The 17,107-nt window shown below is 31.9% G+C and overlaps 2 pseudogenes; one reads left to right on the top strand and one right to left on the bottom strand.

Moving 5' to 3' along the window:
• Window positions 1-11,068: 11,068 nt before the first annotated feature.
• On the bottom strand, window positions 11,069-12,092 carry LOC113001238 (lysine-specific demethylase 3A-like; annotated as a pseudogene).
• A 1,022-nt stretch (window positions 12,093-13,114) lies between these two features.
• On the top strand, window positions 13,115-14,584 carry LOC102667762 (BAHD acyltransferase At5g47980-like; annotated as a pseudogene).
• The last annotated feature ends 2,523 nt before the right edge of the window (window positions 14,585-17,107 follow it).

Genomic DNA, 17,107 nt, shown 5'->3' on the forward strand with positions numbered 1-17,107 from the left:
AGAAATACCTGAGGTGAGTGTGTTGCGGTCAAAACTCATCCTCAGCAACTTGCGAACATGGAGCCGGAATCACCTGCATGAACGAAGAAACAAAAGGAATAAATGGAAAAGAGAAGAAGATTCAGGAAGAGAAAGATGGAGAAAGAGAAGATTGAGGGAGAAAACGCAGAGGGCGAAAACTCAAGAGAGAGAAGAAAGAGTAATGGAGAAGACACGCAAGTATTAAGCGGAATTAAATGAGCCGTTAAATCCGCCTATCAGGGAGCAACATGTGGCAATGGTAACAAAAAATGGTGGAGAAAAAAAGAGGGGCAAAATGACCAAAAAACCAATAAATTGGACACGTGTCAAACTCTCAACCATGGGCATTTTAGGGTTTTCCACGACCTTCTCTTTTATTATATACCTTGGATTGGACTAGTGTTCCAATCCGGCATTGCTAGGGTATTTATGTCTTTGAAATATCAAGTTGATATAAAAAAAATTGACTATTTATTCTTCACTCTAGCTAGAAACTGCAATTTAAATCTAATCACTACAAAATATTGGTTACACCTCAAATTCATGCACATTATAATTAAGTTTTTTTTTTTTACAGAAATATACATTATAAGTTTTTTTACAGCAAAATATACATTATGAGTTATAATTAGCTAAAATATTTCTTTTTTCACTAAGGATTTTTTTTTTCAAAATCTACCAATACGTTAATTTTATAATTACTACACAATTTAGCATGTTTTTACAATTCAAGTTGCTAAATGTGAAAAGAAAATAAGAATATAAAGGTTTAGATAAAAAAAATTGGGTTGTAATTATAATATTTTGATGAAATCATATTACTATGTTCCTTTTAATTAAAATAAACATTCAAATAAACTTAATTTAAACAACTTAATCCAGTGCACTGGGTAGAACTAAGTTCAAGTTTCTTAAGTAAAACTTAAGTTTGATTATTTATTGTAGATGGAAAAATTGTAATTCAAAGCAAAAATCTTGTTAAAAATGATTAATCAAGACACATATAAAGATGAATTATTGACAAAACTTATGATACTCAGCAAAACCTTTGAGTGTCTATCATTGTTTGTCATCTAATGCTTATTACATATTAAATATATTAATAAATTACTTTTTTGTAAAATAATTATTATTATTTAATTTAAATAATAAATATTGAATGATTTAAAATTAATTATATTTTGTATTTTCTATTATTATTTAAATAATATATGAATTTCAACTTGGACGAAAATTAAATTTAATTTCAAAGAACAAAATATTTTATATCTTAAAAAGCTCCTTTTATTCAGTAAAAATAACACTTTTTTAGAAGGAAAAAAACACATTTTATATACAATATATATGGTAATTAAAGTCTTTTTTTTTTACAAAACCCATTTGGTTATTTATTACAAATCAAATATTTTAAATCTTATCCCCTCTTCATTTATGAAATTGTAATGGGTAAAAGTTAATCTTTCCTATCCCCTCAAAGAAATGATATTTTTGTCTTTTATTTAAAATATAGGAAAATTTACATGATACATGCTGAAAGTAAAATATTTTAAATTAGAGTTAAATTAAGTAATTTAAACTTAAAGAGAACAATAATCTTAATATATACAAATCTACTTACGTCAGAAGTCAATCTTTCCATCTAATTGCATGACGAGGATGCGCAACACAAAATGCCAACGCCAACGTGGGTACGTGGTCAAGGTGAAATTTCGAGTAAATAGGAATTTTAGTCCTTGACTTTGTAGCCCTTTTGCATATTAGTCCCTAGCTTATTGAAATGTTAAAAATAGTCCATATCTTTACATCCGTTATGCAAATAAGTCTCTGCTGTTAAAATCTAATTTCCTCTGTTAGTCAAATGTCTATGTGGCAAACCTTAGTTCATGTAAGCAAACACATGTGACAAGTTTGAGTTCATGTTAGCAATCCCATATGGCAAGGACTGAATTGAAAAATTAGGAAAAGTTAGGTTAAAAAGCATTCAAAAATGAAGTAAACGCATTTTCCCCCATAACGCGGTTTCATTGTCTTACTGTTATTTGTAGGGTTTTTTAACTGTTCGCACTTTGCTCTTTCCTCGACAGCATTCCCTTTGTCGGTGATTGTAAGTCTTTGCGCTTGGCAGTCAGGTTTGTGGTTGTTTTGTGTTTGTTTTTGTTTGCATTGTTTCTGTGGATTCATTTGGGGTTTTATATGTTGAAGGGTTTTCATTTGCATTGTCTTCACACTTCGCAGTGAGGTTTATAGTCCTTTATTATTTTGATTTATGATGCTCTGTTTTTATAGATGACATTGCATTTTGTTGTGTGATGCGCCTATGTTTGAGTTAGGTTTTTTATTTCCTAATATATGGCAATGTTTATGGTTTCTGATTGTGTGGAATGAATGACAATATAACTTTAATATTGCACCATGGAGCAAGATTCACTCCACGTTCCAGTGATGGAAAAGGTTGCATATATAGGCGAAGAATTTGACGTTTGGGAGGATATATCTGCAGATTGCATGAACACATTTATCCTATATGATCTGATGAAAGCTTGTAAGAAGTATAGCAATATAGGAGATTGATTGTTTTTGGTTGATTGATAAGGACTTAGATTTTAATCATGGGTTAAGGAGTTGTACAACAGATGGATATATATTATACTTAGTGAGGGATGCTTTGGAAAATGAGAATTAGATAAACGTTTATTTTCATCATGAAGTAGATCCAATTTTAGAACAAGTCCCACAAATGTTGTACTTGGAATGTCATCCAATTCCAGAAGTTGTTGAGAATGAGGATGATTTAGATGATGTACCTGTTGCTGGCCATGAGGAAGGTAAGTTTTAATTCATCTGTACTTGGTCCAACATGGTTACCATAATTTTGAATAATTTTGGAATTTAATGTTTATAATTAATTAATATAATTTATTTGTACTTGATCATCATTGATGCAGATGTTGGTGGTAGAGAGAAAGGTATTAATGTGGACGCTGGTGCTGGTGAGCAGAGAGAGACGTTGGTGGTGGTGAAGAAAGAGATGTTGGTGCTGGTGAGCAGAAGTTGGAATTAGGGATGGAGTTTGGTACTCTGGTTGAATTTAAATCTTCCTTGAGGGAGTATAGCATATTCATGGGCAGGGAGTTCAAGTGGAAGAAGAATGATAAACAGAGGGCTAGAGCAAAACGCAAGAAGGCATTTTGTGATTAGGAGATCTATTGTGCAAAGAATGAACTCAGAAACTCTTTTCAGATCAAGTCATTTAATCTACATGTAAAATGAATTCTTGTGCATTCTTTCATTTAATCTACATGTGCATTCCTGCTGCTCATGTTCAAGAAGGTCCTGTGGAGATTAATTTATCTCAGCCTAATTTGTCACGATAGTGACATGGAGTTCATGGTAAATATTTGTCACAACAGAATATTTTTATCTCAACCTAATTTGTTGCAGCACTCCATTTTTATATATTACAAGTGTTATTCATGTTTGGCATTTGCATGTAGGTCCCTACAACTATTGTTCCACCAGTAGCAAGGAATAAGCTAAACATAACAAGGCCCAAACAAAGGAAGGTTGCTGATAAAGATGATGCAGTATAAAAAATGAAGAAAACTAAAGACCCATTTTTTGTTTTATTTTGTTATTAGTATGTGTAGTTGTATATCACTAATTTTTATTTTGTTATTAGGATTCAATAGTTGGATATTTTGAAAGCTTGAATGATGTAAACATTATGGTACTTGTATATGAAAACTTCACTTATTATGATTCAGTAGTTGGATATTTTGAAAGCTTAAACAATGTAAACATTATGGTACTTGTATATGAATGCTTCACTTATCTATTTTGGTTTATGGTGTGAAAGCTTTATATGGTGTGAAAGCTTGCCCTGCTGAACAATTGCTTGTAACTACCACGCTTTGGTATGTGAAACGAAATTATGGCTGAGCCATGTTGGTTCTCTGGTTTAGGAAGTGTTAAATGATATTTGCTAGCAGTTCTCTGGACTAGGACCAGTGTTAAACCTTACATCAGCTTCTAGACTTTGAAAAATAATCACATGATTTAATGTCTGTTTCTTCTCTTTCTTTTATAATTTACACATTGTTTTGGAGCTAGACTAGGACCACCTAGTTTAGTGCTTTTTTTTTCCGGATTGGTTTTTCAAAATTTCTCATGCATTTGCTACTTCAATAACTTCAACAAGCTATACAACAACAAATTTTATTTAATAAATAACAATAAAATTATATTTAATTCAACTGGCTATACAACAACAAATTTTATTTAATAAATAAAATTATATTTAATTGGACTAGGTTTAGGCGAATTGATTAAACTGCAAATTTCAGCAACAAATTTCAGTAACCAATTATATTTAATTGAAATGGGTAATTGACAATAGCAACAAATTTCTTCCTACTACAAATTCTTTAGCAAAACAACAATTACAATATCAAAAGATGTTATTACAAATTTTACCTAAAATACATTCCCCCTAAAACTAACATTATAATTAAAAATGAAAAACCTAACAACACAATGTTTGTTAAATTTCTCATTTTCTTCTGCAAAGCTTCAATTTGTAGGTTCAAATCAGCCACTAGCATTGATCTCTTGTGATAGAAGAAGGATTAGAAACTTGGTTTTCTTCTTCAATCCATTGAAAAATTGACAGTTATCTGGGTCTATTTGGGGCAATGCAAGTATAAAATAACCTTCCTAGGTTCCTCCTTGTTCTTGCAGTTCGAATAGCTGCACGTCTTCCATGGTGGCATTGTCGAATGGTTCTACCAGAAAATGCACAAGAACTATCACTTGCTGACATGGAGAAATCAAGTGAACAAGAAAAAGCAAAGGGTAGAACCTTTACAGATGAGAGAAGAAGAAGCAAGTGAGCGTGCGAGAAGAAGAAGCAAGTGAGTGTGAGAGAAGAATAAGAAGATGCAACTGAGCGTGAAAGAAAAACAGCTTCATAAACCCTAATTTATTTGAGGAAGAAGAAGAAGCAAGTGAGCATGAGAAAAGATTTATAAATGCAGACTTCAATGCCACGTTGGATAGTTTACGTGGCACTTAATTGCCAACAATGCACCTCACTAACAGCATTACTTGGGAATTTAACGACAAGGACTATTTTGCAACACTTATGCAAAGATAGGGACTATTTTTAACATTTCAATAAGCTAGAGACTAATATGCAAAAGGGCTACAAAGTCAGGGACTAAAATGCTTATTTACTCATGAAATTTCACCTATAGGAAATTTTAATTTTAAATATATGAATGTTACAGTCTATTACTAAAATTACGCAATCAATCAGTGTCGTCGAGAACCTTTAAAGTATATAACAATTTTTGAATATTCAATGTTGCGATGAACCTAAGATGTTATGGGCACAAATTAGAACTAAAATACTAACTAGTATAATTATTAAACAAAAAAAATTAGTTATTTCATATTGTGTCAACAACTTGTGATATTCGTGCAATTTGTAGAACTTCAAATTATCACCATAAACTTTAAAATCTCCCGATTAGTACATGTACTAAAGAAATTAATAATGATACCAATAAGTCATTTTGTTCATTTGCCAATAATTCACTAATGTGAAAAGGATGGCATGGCAAAGTCTAAGCCCTCCATCTAGAAGAAATCTTGATCTTTCACTAATATATTCCTTAAATAATAATTCTTATTTTCTCATGTACATAAATTATTAAAAATAAATATATAATTTCTCATGGAGAAAGACTAAAAAAATTGAGGATACTTTAATATTCTCAATTTTTTTTATATCTTTCTCCTCAATTAATCAAATAATTATTTTTTATAACTTAGGACACCCTATTGCATGTAGCTTATGTAAAAATTAGTGCAAGAAAATGTAACTGAAACATTAGTATTTTATGCATACATTGAAAACTTACACATTTTGTTCATTATTTTTCTTTATTGTAGGACTATCACCATCAACATTTTCCTCTTTTATATTTCTTCTTTATTTTGGAGCCACTACCACCAATTTCTTCCTACAAAAGAATTATTTGACACATCAATAGAGGTAGATGACTATTTTTTATCCAACCTCTTAGTGTTCCAGTTGCAAAGATAATCAATTAATCATCCATCATCGTTAATGTATCAAGAAGTTCTTCGTTCTTGATCTTCACTTGTAAAACCAGTTATTTTGTGTTGTTTAACTCTTATGTTATCTTCCAACTTCCCATCAAATGATTCATTCATTGCCATCACTTGTGGGAAAAGGATCCTCGCTTTCTTGATGCACTTCAGCAACAAAGGTATTGTTTTCATGTCACACTAGTGTAGAAAGCGCATTCTATGTCAGTTATTACTGACATTCTGTGTCAATTCTGCATTGTCTTAGAAACCACCGTCGTTGAAAGCAAAAACTTTTGACGACAGTCAAAAAACAACCGTCTAATTGTCAACAATTCAAAGATATTTTTTATTTAAAGACCATCTTTGAATGAGATCATTCTAAGATGGTTTTTAGCTAAATACCGTCGTAGAATGGTACCATTCAACGATGATTTTTATCTTAAAACCCGACTTTGAATTATTACATTTTACGACGGTGTTTACTTAAAAACTGTCTTAGAATTTTCACATTCAAAGACGGTGTTTTCATAAACGCCGTCGTAGAATGTAATCATTCAAAGTCGGGTTTTAAGTTAAACACCGTTGTAGAATGATAACATTCAAAGATGGTTATTTGCTAATAACCATCTTTGAATGTGTTCCTTCTAATTATAAGCCTGATTTCACCTTCTGTTTCACCAAGCTTGCTTGTAGCAGTGAATATAAAACAAACTTAATGATAACAACAAAATAATTTGTACAAATTTAATATCATTCATCAATCTGTCATCACTTTTTCATCTTTAATACAAATGAAAATAACAATACTATTCATCACTTTTTCATTCATTTTTTTTATCAATGTTAGACATTTATACATTGATATTCCATATAATCAACTATAGACTAATAGATAATATTGTCACTAATATATTCTCGTATACAATCATTTTGTATCCTGTCTTTTATTGTATGATCACATATTCATTTAATATACCTATTTCTAACACTTAAAGTATACAAGGAATACACCAATAGGAGAGGTACAACCAATATACATTTGTCTGTCATCCCAAAAAAGCATGATAAAATATACATATCATTTTAAATAGGTATGCTATCACTATTAGAACCATGAACATAAATAGCATGGCCTTGGGTTTTGAAGCTCTGTGCTTAGCTTACAACTAGAACTTCATCTTAAAGTTTCATGTTGGGTTTCAATAGGGTTTAACTGCTTGATTTTGGTTAGGCACGTGAGTTTCTCCCTCTTCCAAATAGGAAGGTTGGAAAAACATCATTGGCTCGCTTTCTATAATATAAAAAATCATTATTAACTACAAAAGGCATACCTTATGTTTGTTGTACAGTGCTCTGCGCCTCTGTTTTGTCCCTTAAATTCCATATTTGATCCCATCATTGTCCATGTAATCACTATTGCATGCCCACTTGCAAGCTATTATCCTCCTTGCATTAACTTGAAAATTCAATGATTGTTATACCTGATATTACATTGATGCATAAATAACAAGATGCAGTGATGATGTTACTTGTAAGTTGACATCTGATTCAACAACAGCTAGGCACTTTCCTCCAAGTTCCAGAATCACTAGAGTAACATGCTTTGCAACAACAACCATGACAATGTGACTTACTATAGCACTACCTGCAAAAAGCTGGACTATCATGCCTGGAACCTTGTAATCAACTAAGCATGTTAAATGAACTAAATACATGTGACTTTATAATCAACTGAAAGCTTCAACCGTGTCAACTCAAATTTCTTCATGCAACTTATGATAACTAATAACTAGAATTAGACATTTATATGGGATGGCTTAAATTAGAGCCAAATTTCATACGGCTTCAAAAGAAAATGATATCAAACAATTAGACCGTACTATTAACATTGATATTTTACTTTTCATGTTGCATACATTCTTTGAGATTGATGAATCTGTTTGATATGGTATGATCTTGTAGGATATTGTCATATTCATACAATAGGAATTAGTAGACACATTACTTGTATAAAGTATCTTATCCCACTTCTGATCCAGGAGTGTAGATGTTTTAGGAATAGCCTCTTCAATAACTCTTATGTTAGCGTTGTCTACATATTGTTCGATCAAATTTGCAAGTTGTTAACTTGTTGGCAAGTGCACCAAATTTGTCACAAGTAATAAAGTACTCGGAAGTCCAAGTGTCGAATCCACAGGGACTTTGTTTGTACTTAGATTAAAACAAATCCAACTTACAAGTAAGAGATAAGAAATTTAAAATATAAGATGCAGAAAGATAAAAGATAAGATAAAGATTTAAAAGGAAAGATAAGGGATAAAAGATAGAGAAGATAGAATATTTAAATTAAAAGATGATAAAGATAAAAAATAGAAAAAAATAAGATAAGAAAAGAAAAATAAAAGATGAAGAATAAGATAAGAAAAAAAATAAAAGATAAGATGAATAAAAGATAAGTTATTAGAATATGATAATGTTGAGACCTGACCTGTCTTGTTTTTCTAGGATGTATGATTTTATGATTTTTCTTTATCAATTCAAGTGAATTTATCCTATCCACATCTATTCATTTACTTGTCCCTAATTCCTCACGATGACAAGCCTATTTTATTTATCTATCTCCCAAATTCCTTTGAAAAGACTCAACAAATAATATGCATGAAGTATGAACTCTAGATGTTTGCATGAATGCATGGGCATAAAATTATCATTCTATGTCTAGCAATGATTTTCTTATGAAATCCTTTCTTTTTGTTCTATTAGAAGTTACCCTTTTCCCGAGCGTCTAACCCCTAAAACTAATGCATGCATACTTTCTTTAAATCTTATTTAAAAGTTACCCTCTCCTGACCTTCTAACCCCTAAAAGAATATAAAGATGAATAATGCAAGATAAAAGCAGAAAAGATAATAGAATAGAAAACACTTGGTATTGCATTGATAAATAGTGAAGAGTATATCATACATCGCTTTGGCTTTTAGGCCTGTCAAGCCCTAACTAGGGGTTTAGCCACTCATGACCATGAGGACTTTACAATGAGAAGGGGTGAAAGAAAGAAAGGGAGAAAATGGTGAAAGGAAGGAAAGATTTTCCCTACTAGAGGGGGTTGGAGGTGTGTTTTTCTGTTTGGCTTGACTCTCTTTTTATAGTTGTTGTAGTGGACTTGGGCCTGATGCTAAAAATCTTCCTTTTTAATATTTTTTCGATCTTTTTCTCTTTTAATCTATCTTTTTCATATTTGTAAGCCATAAATAATAAAAATATCAATTCCTATCATTTAAGCCAAAAATAACTGCTAAATAAATATTTTAAAAGATATTTCAATACATTTTTATTATAAAAAATAGTTCATATTTAGCGGTTATCACAAGCAGTGATGATGTTACTGGAGAAATTGATGATGGTTTCAGGACCACTACATTGCCTGCAGAAACGGCTCCAATGATTGGATCCATTGATAACACTTAAGCCAAAAACTTAAATGAATTAGCAGGTTTCACTTCCTTCATAGGCTTTGTGGAAGCAAAGCTACCATGATGATTCACCAAGATGTTTTGATGATGCCAAAGCTCAAAGAGTTGTTTCAAGATTAAAGAATCAAGCATTCAAGATTCCACTCAAAGATTCAAGAATCAAATGAAGAAATCAAGAAGCATCAATCCAAGTCAAAGTAGGTAGTAAAAAGTATTTTTCAAAAAACATCAAATAGCACACTTTTTGTTTTAAAAAGGATTTTCTAAAATCTTCTAAGCTACCAGAGTTTTTACTCTCTGGTAATCGATTACCATTTGGTAGTAATCGATTACCAGTGACTAGGATGGTTTTCAAACTGGTTTCAATGTTTTGCAACGTTCCAAAATGATTTTCAAATAGTGTAATTGACTACACTATATTAGTAATCGATTACAAGTGAATCTGAATGTTGGAATTCAAATCCAATTGTGAAGAGTCACAACTTTTCATAAAATACATTGTGTAATCGATTACACTATTATGGTAATCGATTACCAGTGAATGTTTTTTGAAGAAAATGTTAAGAGTTATAACTCTTAACATAGTTTTCTCAAAAGGTATCAAGGTTCTATATATATAAGACCTTGGCACGCATTTTAAATAATACAATATACAATAACACAAAAAAAACACATTTTATTACACAAAACTTTCCACTACTTTTCTCTTGCAAAACCTTTGCCAAATTCATTATAAGTTTTTGTTCAATCTTTCCTTGAAGAAAGGAAAATTCTGCAAAAACAAAAATTGTGTTATCCTTCTATTTTTTCTCTTCTTCTTTTTTTCTTCTCCCTCTTGCCAAAAGAGTTCAAAGAAATAATCGTCTGAGAATTCTTTTGATTCCTCAAACAAAGAATTCAAAGAACTAACCGTCTGAGAATGATTTGCCCAAACACTGAATTCAAAGAACTAATCGTCTGAGAATTCTGTGTAAGAAGCGGGTAGCTTCTTGGTTGTAAAGGAATTTTACAAGGAAAGGAAATCTCAAGAGGTTGCTTGAGGACTGGATGTAGACACGAGTCATTGCCGAACCAGTATAAAACATGTGTTTGCTTTCTTCTTCCCTACGCTCTTTACTTTTTCACTGTGCACTTTTTATTTCCGCTTTACTTTTGTCTAAGTTATTGTTTCTATTCTTTACTTTCTCATAACTTAGTAGTAAAGCCTAATTGAATCTAGTAACATTAAGAAGGATAAATTTTAATTAGTCAAGGCACGTTCATAATTAATTCAACCCCCCCCCCCCCTTCTTAATTATTCCTAGGCAACTTGTTCCAACAGGCTTGCTTTGCTAATGAAGGACCTAGGCTTTATTTAAGGAAGTGAGCTAAGATACTATTATAGTGTGTCAGAACCACACCTAAAATCATAAAATACTTATCATTTTATACATTTCTACGCAAACAAGGATGCATCATACCTACAATAAAGATGAAACAAATTCACCATGTATAATCATTTTACCTTCAACATCCCCTACCTTCTGAATAAAAGTCCAAGGCTCAATTCCTACAAGAAATTATGTAACCATCAATGTAGAGGCATAATTCAAACCCTTGCCCCCATTCAAAATATGTGTTACTAACCATACTCCTCCTTAAGCTTCCTTTTATGCTCCACAGTCAGATAGAAGGTCTGGTCATGGATAAGGTGAATAACCTACATTACCAAAGGATATGCCCCATTTAAGAAAAAATAAATCCTAATGAGTGAGGTACTCCCAGATTGATGGATTATCTGTATACATAGTTATTTTCTGCCAAATCAAAACTTCAAAATTGCTAAAGCCAATTACATAAAACATTTATTTGAAAAACTAATGAACATTTTCAACTGGTAATAACACCATAATATTTTTCACTGCTTGTGTTTAAAGAATGGACACAGTAACAAAAACCATTTAATCTCATCTTTAAAAAACTATTCACAAATCACAACTACTTAATAGCAGCTCTATCCTTCACCCAATCCCATATGACATGTATCTAACGAAAATTTTATCAGAAGAAAATAAGGCAATGGAAGAAAGCCAAGGTTATAAGTGTGAAAACCTCCAAATATTATAAATATAACCCAACACTAAAACTATTTTCTAAGAACCAAGCCTTATTAATGACTCAAGTTCACAAGGACTACCCAATATTAGTTTACCTGCTTTAAAGGAGACAACAATGAATATGCCTAAACTCTCTTAAATGCTTCCTCAGATATTCTTGCAATTTAGGTACATCTTGCCTCCAAAAAATATCCCTGAGAGCACCATCTGAACCATCCCCCACAAACAACATATCACTGTCTTGCTTTAGTTTTACTTTGTCAACCTCTTTAAGCTCTGATCTGCATGAAAGACCACCCTCATTAGCAATGGCAACCTCATTACCACCAGAGCGTTGATGGAACTGGTACACTTCTTTCCTATCATATAATCCACCTTTGTGTTCCATGACTTGGACACTGTTTTGATTGTCCAAAGCATTAGTAAAAGATGTATTATTAAGCATGTCAACACTAGTTTCTCTATTATGATAATCACCAAGTAGCTCCTTTTTGTCTTGTTCAAAGTGCTTTTATTCCAACTCCTCTATGACAATAAGTTGGTCTGGTTCTAATTTCACTTCAGCAATATGAGTCAACACATTTACCTAAAACAAACAAATTATTAAGTTGAAAAGGAATAAAAAGATACTTCAATTTCATCATTAGCACGCATGCACTCAGGGCCACATACAACAATAAATATAAAACAACAAATATTTGATCAGGAAAAGCTATACAACAGGCAAAAGTATACACTAATTACACCTTTCTCTAATCCAAATTCACCATTCATTTCAACTTCTTAAAGATACTAAATATGTATATTTTTGTTTAGTATGTATATATGCCTATACATTGAAGGGCAATACATATAATCGTAAATTCTAATTCTATTTAGTAGATTGTTTTTTTACACCCTTCAATTTGGAAGATCTAGCAATAGTATGCATATTTTTGTTCTCTGCCTAGGAAAAATTGTCAACATTTTTTTTTACTCTGGACTGGTTATTTGTCCAAGTGGTAAGGTCGTTAATTCTCTTCAAGTATGATTTCTCTGGGTGGCAAAAATAGGTGACTTTTTTCCCATAATAAACTCTCCAACTTGGGTCAAATTAACCAAAGTTTAATGAAATTTTATAAATATCAAAGTCTGGGAAAATAAACAGAAGGCTCTAATTACCTTAGTATATTGCGAGCCAAATCCATATGTAAAAGTTGAGTTTTTGATAACTAAAAACAATTCAGATACAACTCCTTTGGAAAAAGTGGTTTTATTTTCTATAATACATATAAAAGCTTAAGTGAATTTATGTTCATTTTGTTATCCCTCTTCCCTGTTAAAGAATAAAGAAAGAAATAATACCTTGGATGAAAATTGAAAAAGTTATTGATAACTTTTGTGTGTCTGACCATAACGATATTGTATAATATGTTGACAAAGGTTGCATAATGTATTATAAAACAAAAAGTAGTGTAATAATGCTCAACATTTTTTCAATTAAAAGATTTTTTATTTTAAAAAATTATAACTAATGCACGATATTAATTATCAACTACTATGACGAAATCAACCCTAAAAAGGGGAAAAGAAAACAAGAGTATATATTTGAAGTGAATGAGCTTTTCTTCTTTTGCATGAAAGAGTATTTTTCAATCTAGGAGTGAAGATTATTTTCTTATAAAAATAATTAAAGTTAGTTTTATGTTTGTTGCTATGAAATCAGCTACTGAGAAGCTCAATTGTACCCAAACAAGGAAGGCTACAATAACCCTCTCATGTGTGCTCAATTTAAGTAACTTAATCTGAGACACTAACCATTTTCTACCCGTAGCAGGCACATCACAAGACTCTACATCACTTGCAATGATGAGGGTGCACTTTACTTGGAAGCCAAGTTGAACCTTAACATGGTTGAGTTTCTCACACCACCTAAGCTAGAATTTTTAAACAAATTGCTCCCACTTAACCAATAATAAGATGCATTCACATAGAGAAGCCTGGCCCCAAGTACTTGTACAAGTGAACATATTCAATTGTGTTGGAATAGCTATAAGCACATGCAGTCTCCATACTCTTCTTCATGTTATATGTCACGACTCTAGGGAGGAAGTAGCATTTCCTGATTTAAGTTCCGCTTCCTTTTATTTTTCACCATTCAATGATTTGAGTTTGCATGACCATGTTGATAAAAATAATGAGGATTCAAGTGCAAAAAAATGTGCACCACTACAAGGTTTGTGTTTGGTGTTGAATCGATCAACAGTCTAAAAGCTGAAGAAAAAGACAGGGATTATGATGAAAGCTCAAAGCCTCTTACTAGATATAAAGCATTGGCAGCATTCATTTGGAAACACATGACACCTGCATGCAAGATGAAATCTAATAACACAAGACCAGCAGTTGTTATCCATATTCTGGACAGGAGAAGGAGGATTGGTGAACCTTTCTCTAGATACACAATTAACAACATTTTGTGGCCAGTGATGGTGTTTTGTGAAAAACACAAAGTGCAGAAACTACTGTTACATATTTGGTTAGCATTGTCAGAGACAAATTTGGAAATCTTTCAAGGGAATTGTTTTTAAGAGTCAAAAGTGATCCTAATATCCTAGGGAGCACTCAGTGTATGGACTTGACTCAAGGTATACATTACAAGAAGTCCAATTCCAATCACAAGTTGGTCTGGTTTGAATTTCAGGGGGCCTAGATTTTGGTTTTGGGAAGCCTTTGTGGGTTGGTGTTACAAGAGGGGATAAGGAAACTCTCCCCAATGAAGTTATTATCATGGAAATAAATGAAGCCATTCAAGCTTGGTTGACAATGGAAATGCAACATATTGCTAACTTGGAAAGAGACATTGAGTTTCTAAGATTAGCTTTGCCTAATCCTAGTGTTTGAAACATATGGTTTTGACATCTGCAAATGAATTCACTTTTCAAATAGAAACATTCAAAATATATGTTTGCACAAAAGAATGATAAAATGTTGCAAGATAGTCAACCACATTCTTATTGTCAATTATCTGTTGGGAAATGATCTATAGTACTATCATGGAAAATAAGATGGTGAATGGTACACTTGTTATTTTATGAGACTCTACATACATCTATGTTGCTCTGGTGAACCATATCAGGAATTTGTTTACCAGGAATTGGAACTTGAGTATCCAACATATTTACAAAGAGAGTAATTGTTGTGCAGATTTACTAACTACAAAAGGTTCTTCATGTGATAAGTTAGTTATCGTGGATCAGTGCCCACCATTCCTTATTCTGGCTTTACTATCAGATGCATGTTGTAGTCTCAATGTTAAGGGTTAGTCTCCATGTTATCATGAATAAGTTAGTTATCTCTAACAATACTACCATCATGTACCTATAGCTTCTGATACTGCAAAATGATTAGTTAAGTTCATAATTTTTTTATCGTACCTGAATTGTTGAAAAAATAGGGTTTTGTGTTAGTATCAATAATTCTGTTTGAACTAACAATACACTGAATGACAAGTTTTTACTTGCATGGATTTTAATGTATACAACTCATCACCAACAGATTAAATTAAAAATAAAAGCATATGTTTATACAAAATGTAACTACAGATACTAATACATTATGTACCCTAATCAAGGAAAATCATAGTACATATAATTTGACAAGGATTTGCTCTGTATTACAGAGAAAGCCATGCATGACCATTATTCATTTGACATAAGCCGAAATTAAACTAATTAGGTGTATAAAACCAATAAAGCATCTGTCGAGGGAACAATAAGTATAATAGTTAGGTAGAGAAGAACCTGCCGAGGGAACAATATACGAGGTCCAGCTACCTGACCACCACAAAACCATATGCACATTTCGCAAGAGCTATTGCTGAAATACCATGAAATAGTTCAAAATATGAATTGGCTGTACATTGAACAATAGTTCATTTCCCATTCAACCCTATACAGCATGAAAGTTAGAGGCGATAATTAGACAGTGACGAAAACAAACCTTCAACAATGGCGGTGTTACACTGCAACACATGATGTTCCACCATGAGGTGTTTTGCTCAGAAACCCACGACAGCTGACGAGTGACGGGAGGATGTGAGCTGACTGAGGGGAAACAATGTCAGTATGTGAATGACTATGGGCAAGAGGCTAGGGTCTATGATTCATTTCAGACGCATAAGGGTTAGTCATTTAATTGACTTCGCATACCACAACAGTGTTAATTGAAAAACGTTTTGGATTTCTGATTTCAACGACGGTCATAACTGGACCCGTCGTTGTAAGATCCATACGAAGACGGGTTTTATTTCACTGTCATCGTTTATGCAGATCATAATTACAAAATTACAACTGCATATTCTTCTAAGACGATTTCAAAGGACCGATGTAGAATGTGGGTCGTAAAATAGGATTTTTCTAGTAGTCTCATTGAATAGACATTTTCCTACAATGAAATAGAACTAGCATTGGCAAATTTTGTAGCAATTAAAATGATGTTTTTTGTATGTACTTTTGAAGGAAGAATGATAGGGAGGGGGACAAGATAGTAAATATGATAAATAAATAATACATGAATTGAAAGTATAAATATTTTTTGTAATCTTATTCAATCATAAATAATTATGTATTATATGTTTATTGACTTTTATAATAATTATCTTAAAATTATATTAAAGATTATTTTATTGATTGACGATGTACAAACTTTTACATGCATTAAACATACAAACCTATGAATAATGATTGACTATGAGTACACTCGTAGTATACAACAAATATGTAATAGAAAAAACAGAGATAGAAATAGTAAGTGTAAAAAGAAACCTTGATAAAAAAAAAAATGTGGCTCGTTGTAGCTCTCCGGAAGTTAATAAGAAAAAAAGTACATATATGTAGTTTACTAAACCATGACTTCTGGTTATATTACAATAACAAAAAAAGGAATCAAGCCACAAAAGTTTCACGTCAATTATATTCTTTTCTTGGCAGTTTGAAAGAGAACCAAATAAATTATTTTCTCCCATGAAAAATTACCGTGTTATATCCTCTCTTTTACAAGTGAATCCATTTCTTGGTAGTTTGGAAGGAACCAAAATTCAATTCGCTAATTTTGTGATTACTCGTAATCAAAAGTGAATTACTCAAAACAGCCTTGTCTATGCTGGGTCCACTAATTCTAGCCTGTACAATTTTTTTTCTTACTATTTAATTTCAGCACCAATCTTTAAATGATTCAAATTCAATTAGGGAATTGCTATGCGCACCATTCATTTGACTGGTACACCCAGCACAACATATGCAATTCTCATATTGTCCTTCCGTAATTGGTTTACGGATTCACAATCCGTAAGTGGTCTATAAGATTTTTCTTAATTTTTAAATATATATGTTTTACGAACATAAATTTAATGCACATGTAATACTA

This window comes from Glycine max, chromosome 3, assembly GCF_000004515.6.
Source record: "Glycine max cultivar Williams 82 chromosome 3, Glycine_max_v4.0, whole genome shotgun sequence".
Classification (NCBI taxonomy): Eukaryota; Viridiplantae; Streptophyta; class Magnoliopsida; order Fabales; family Fabaceae; genus Glycine; species Glycine max.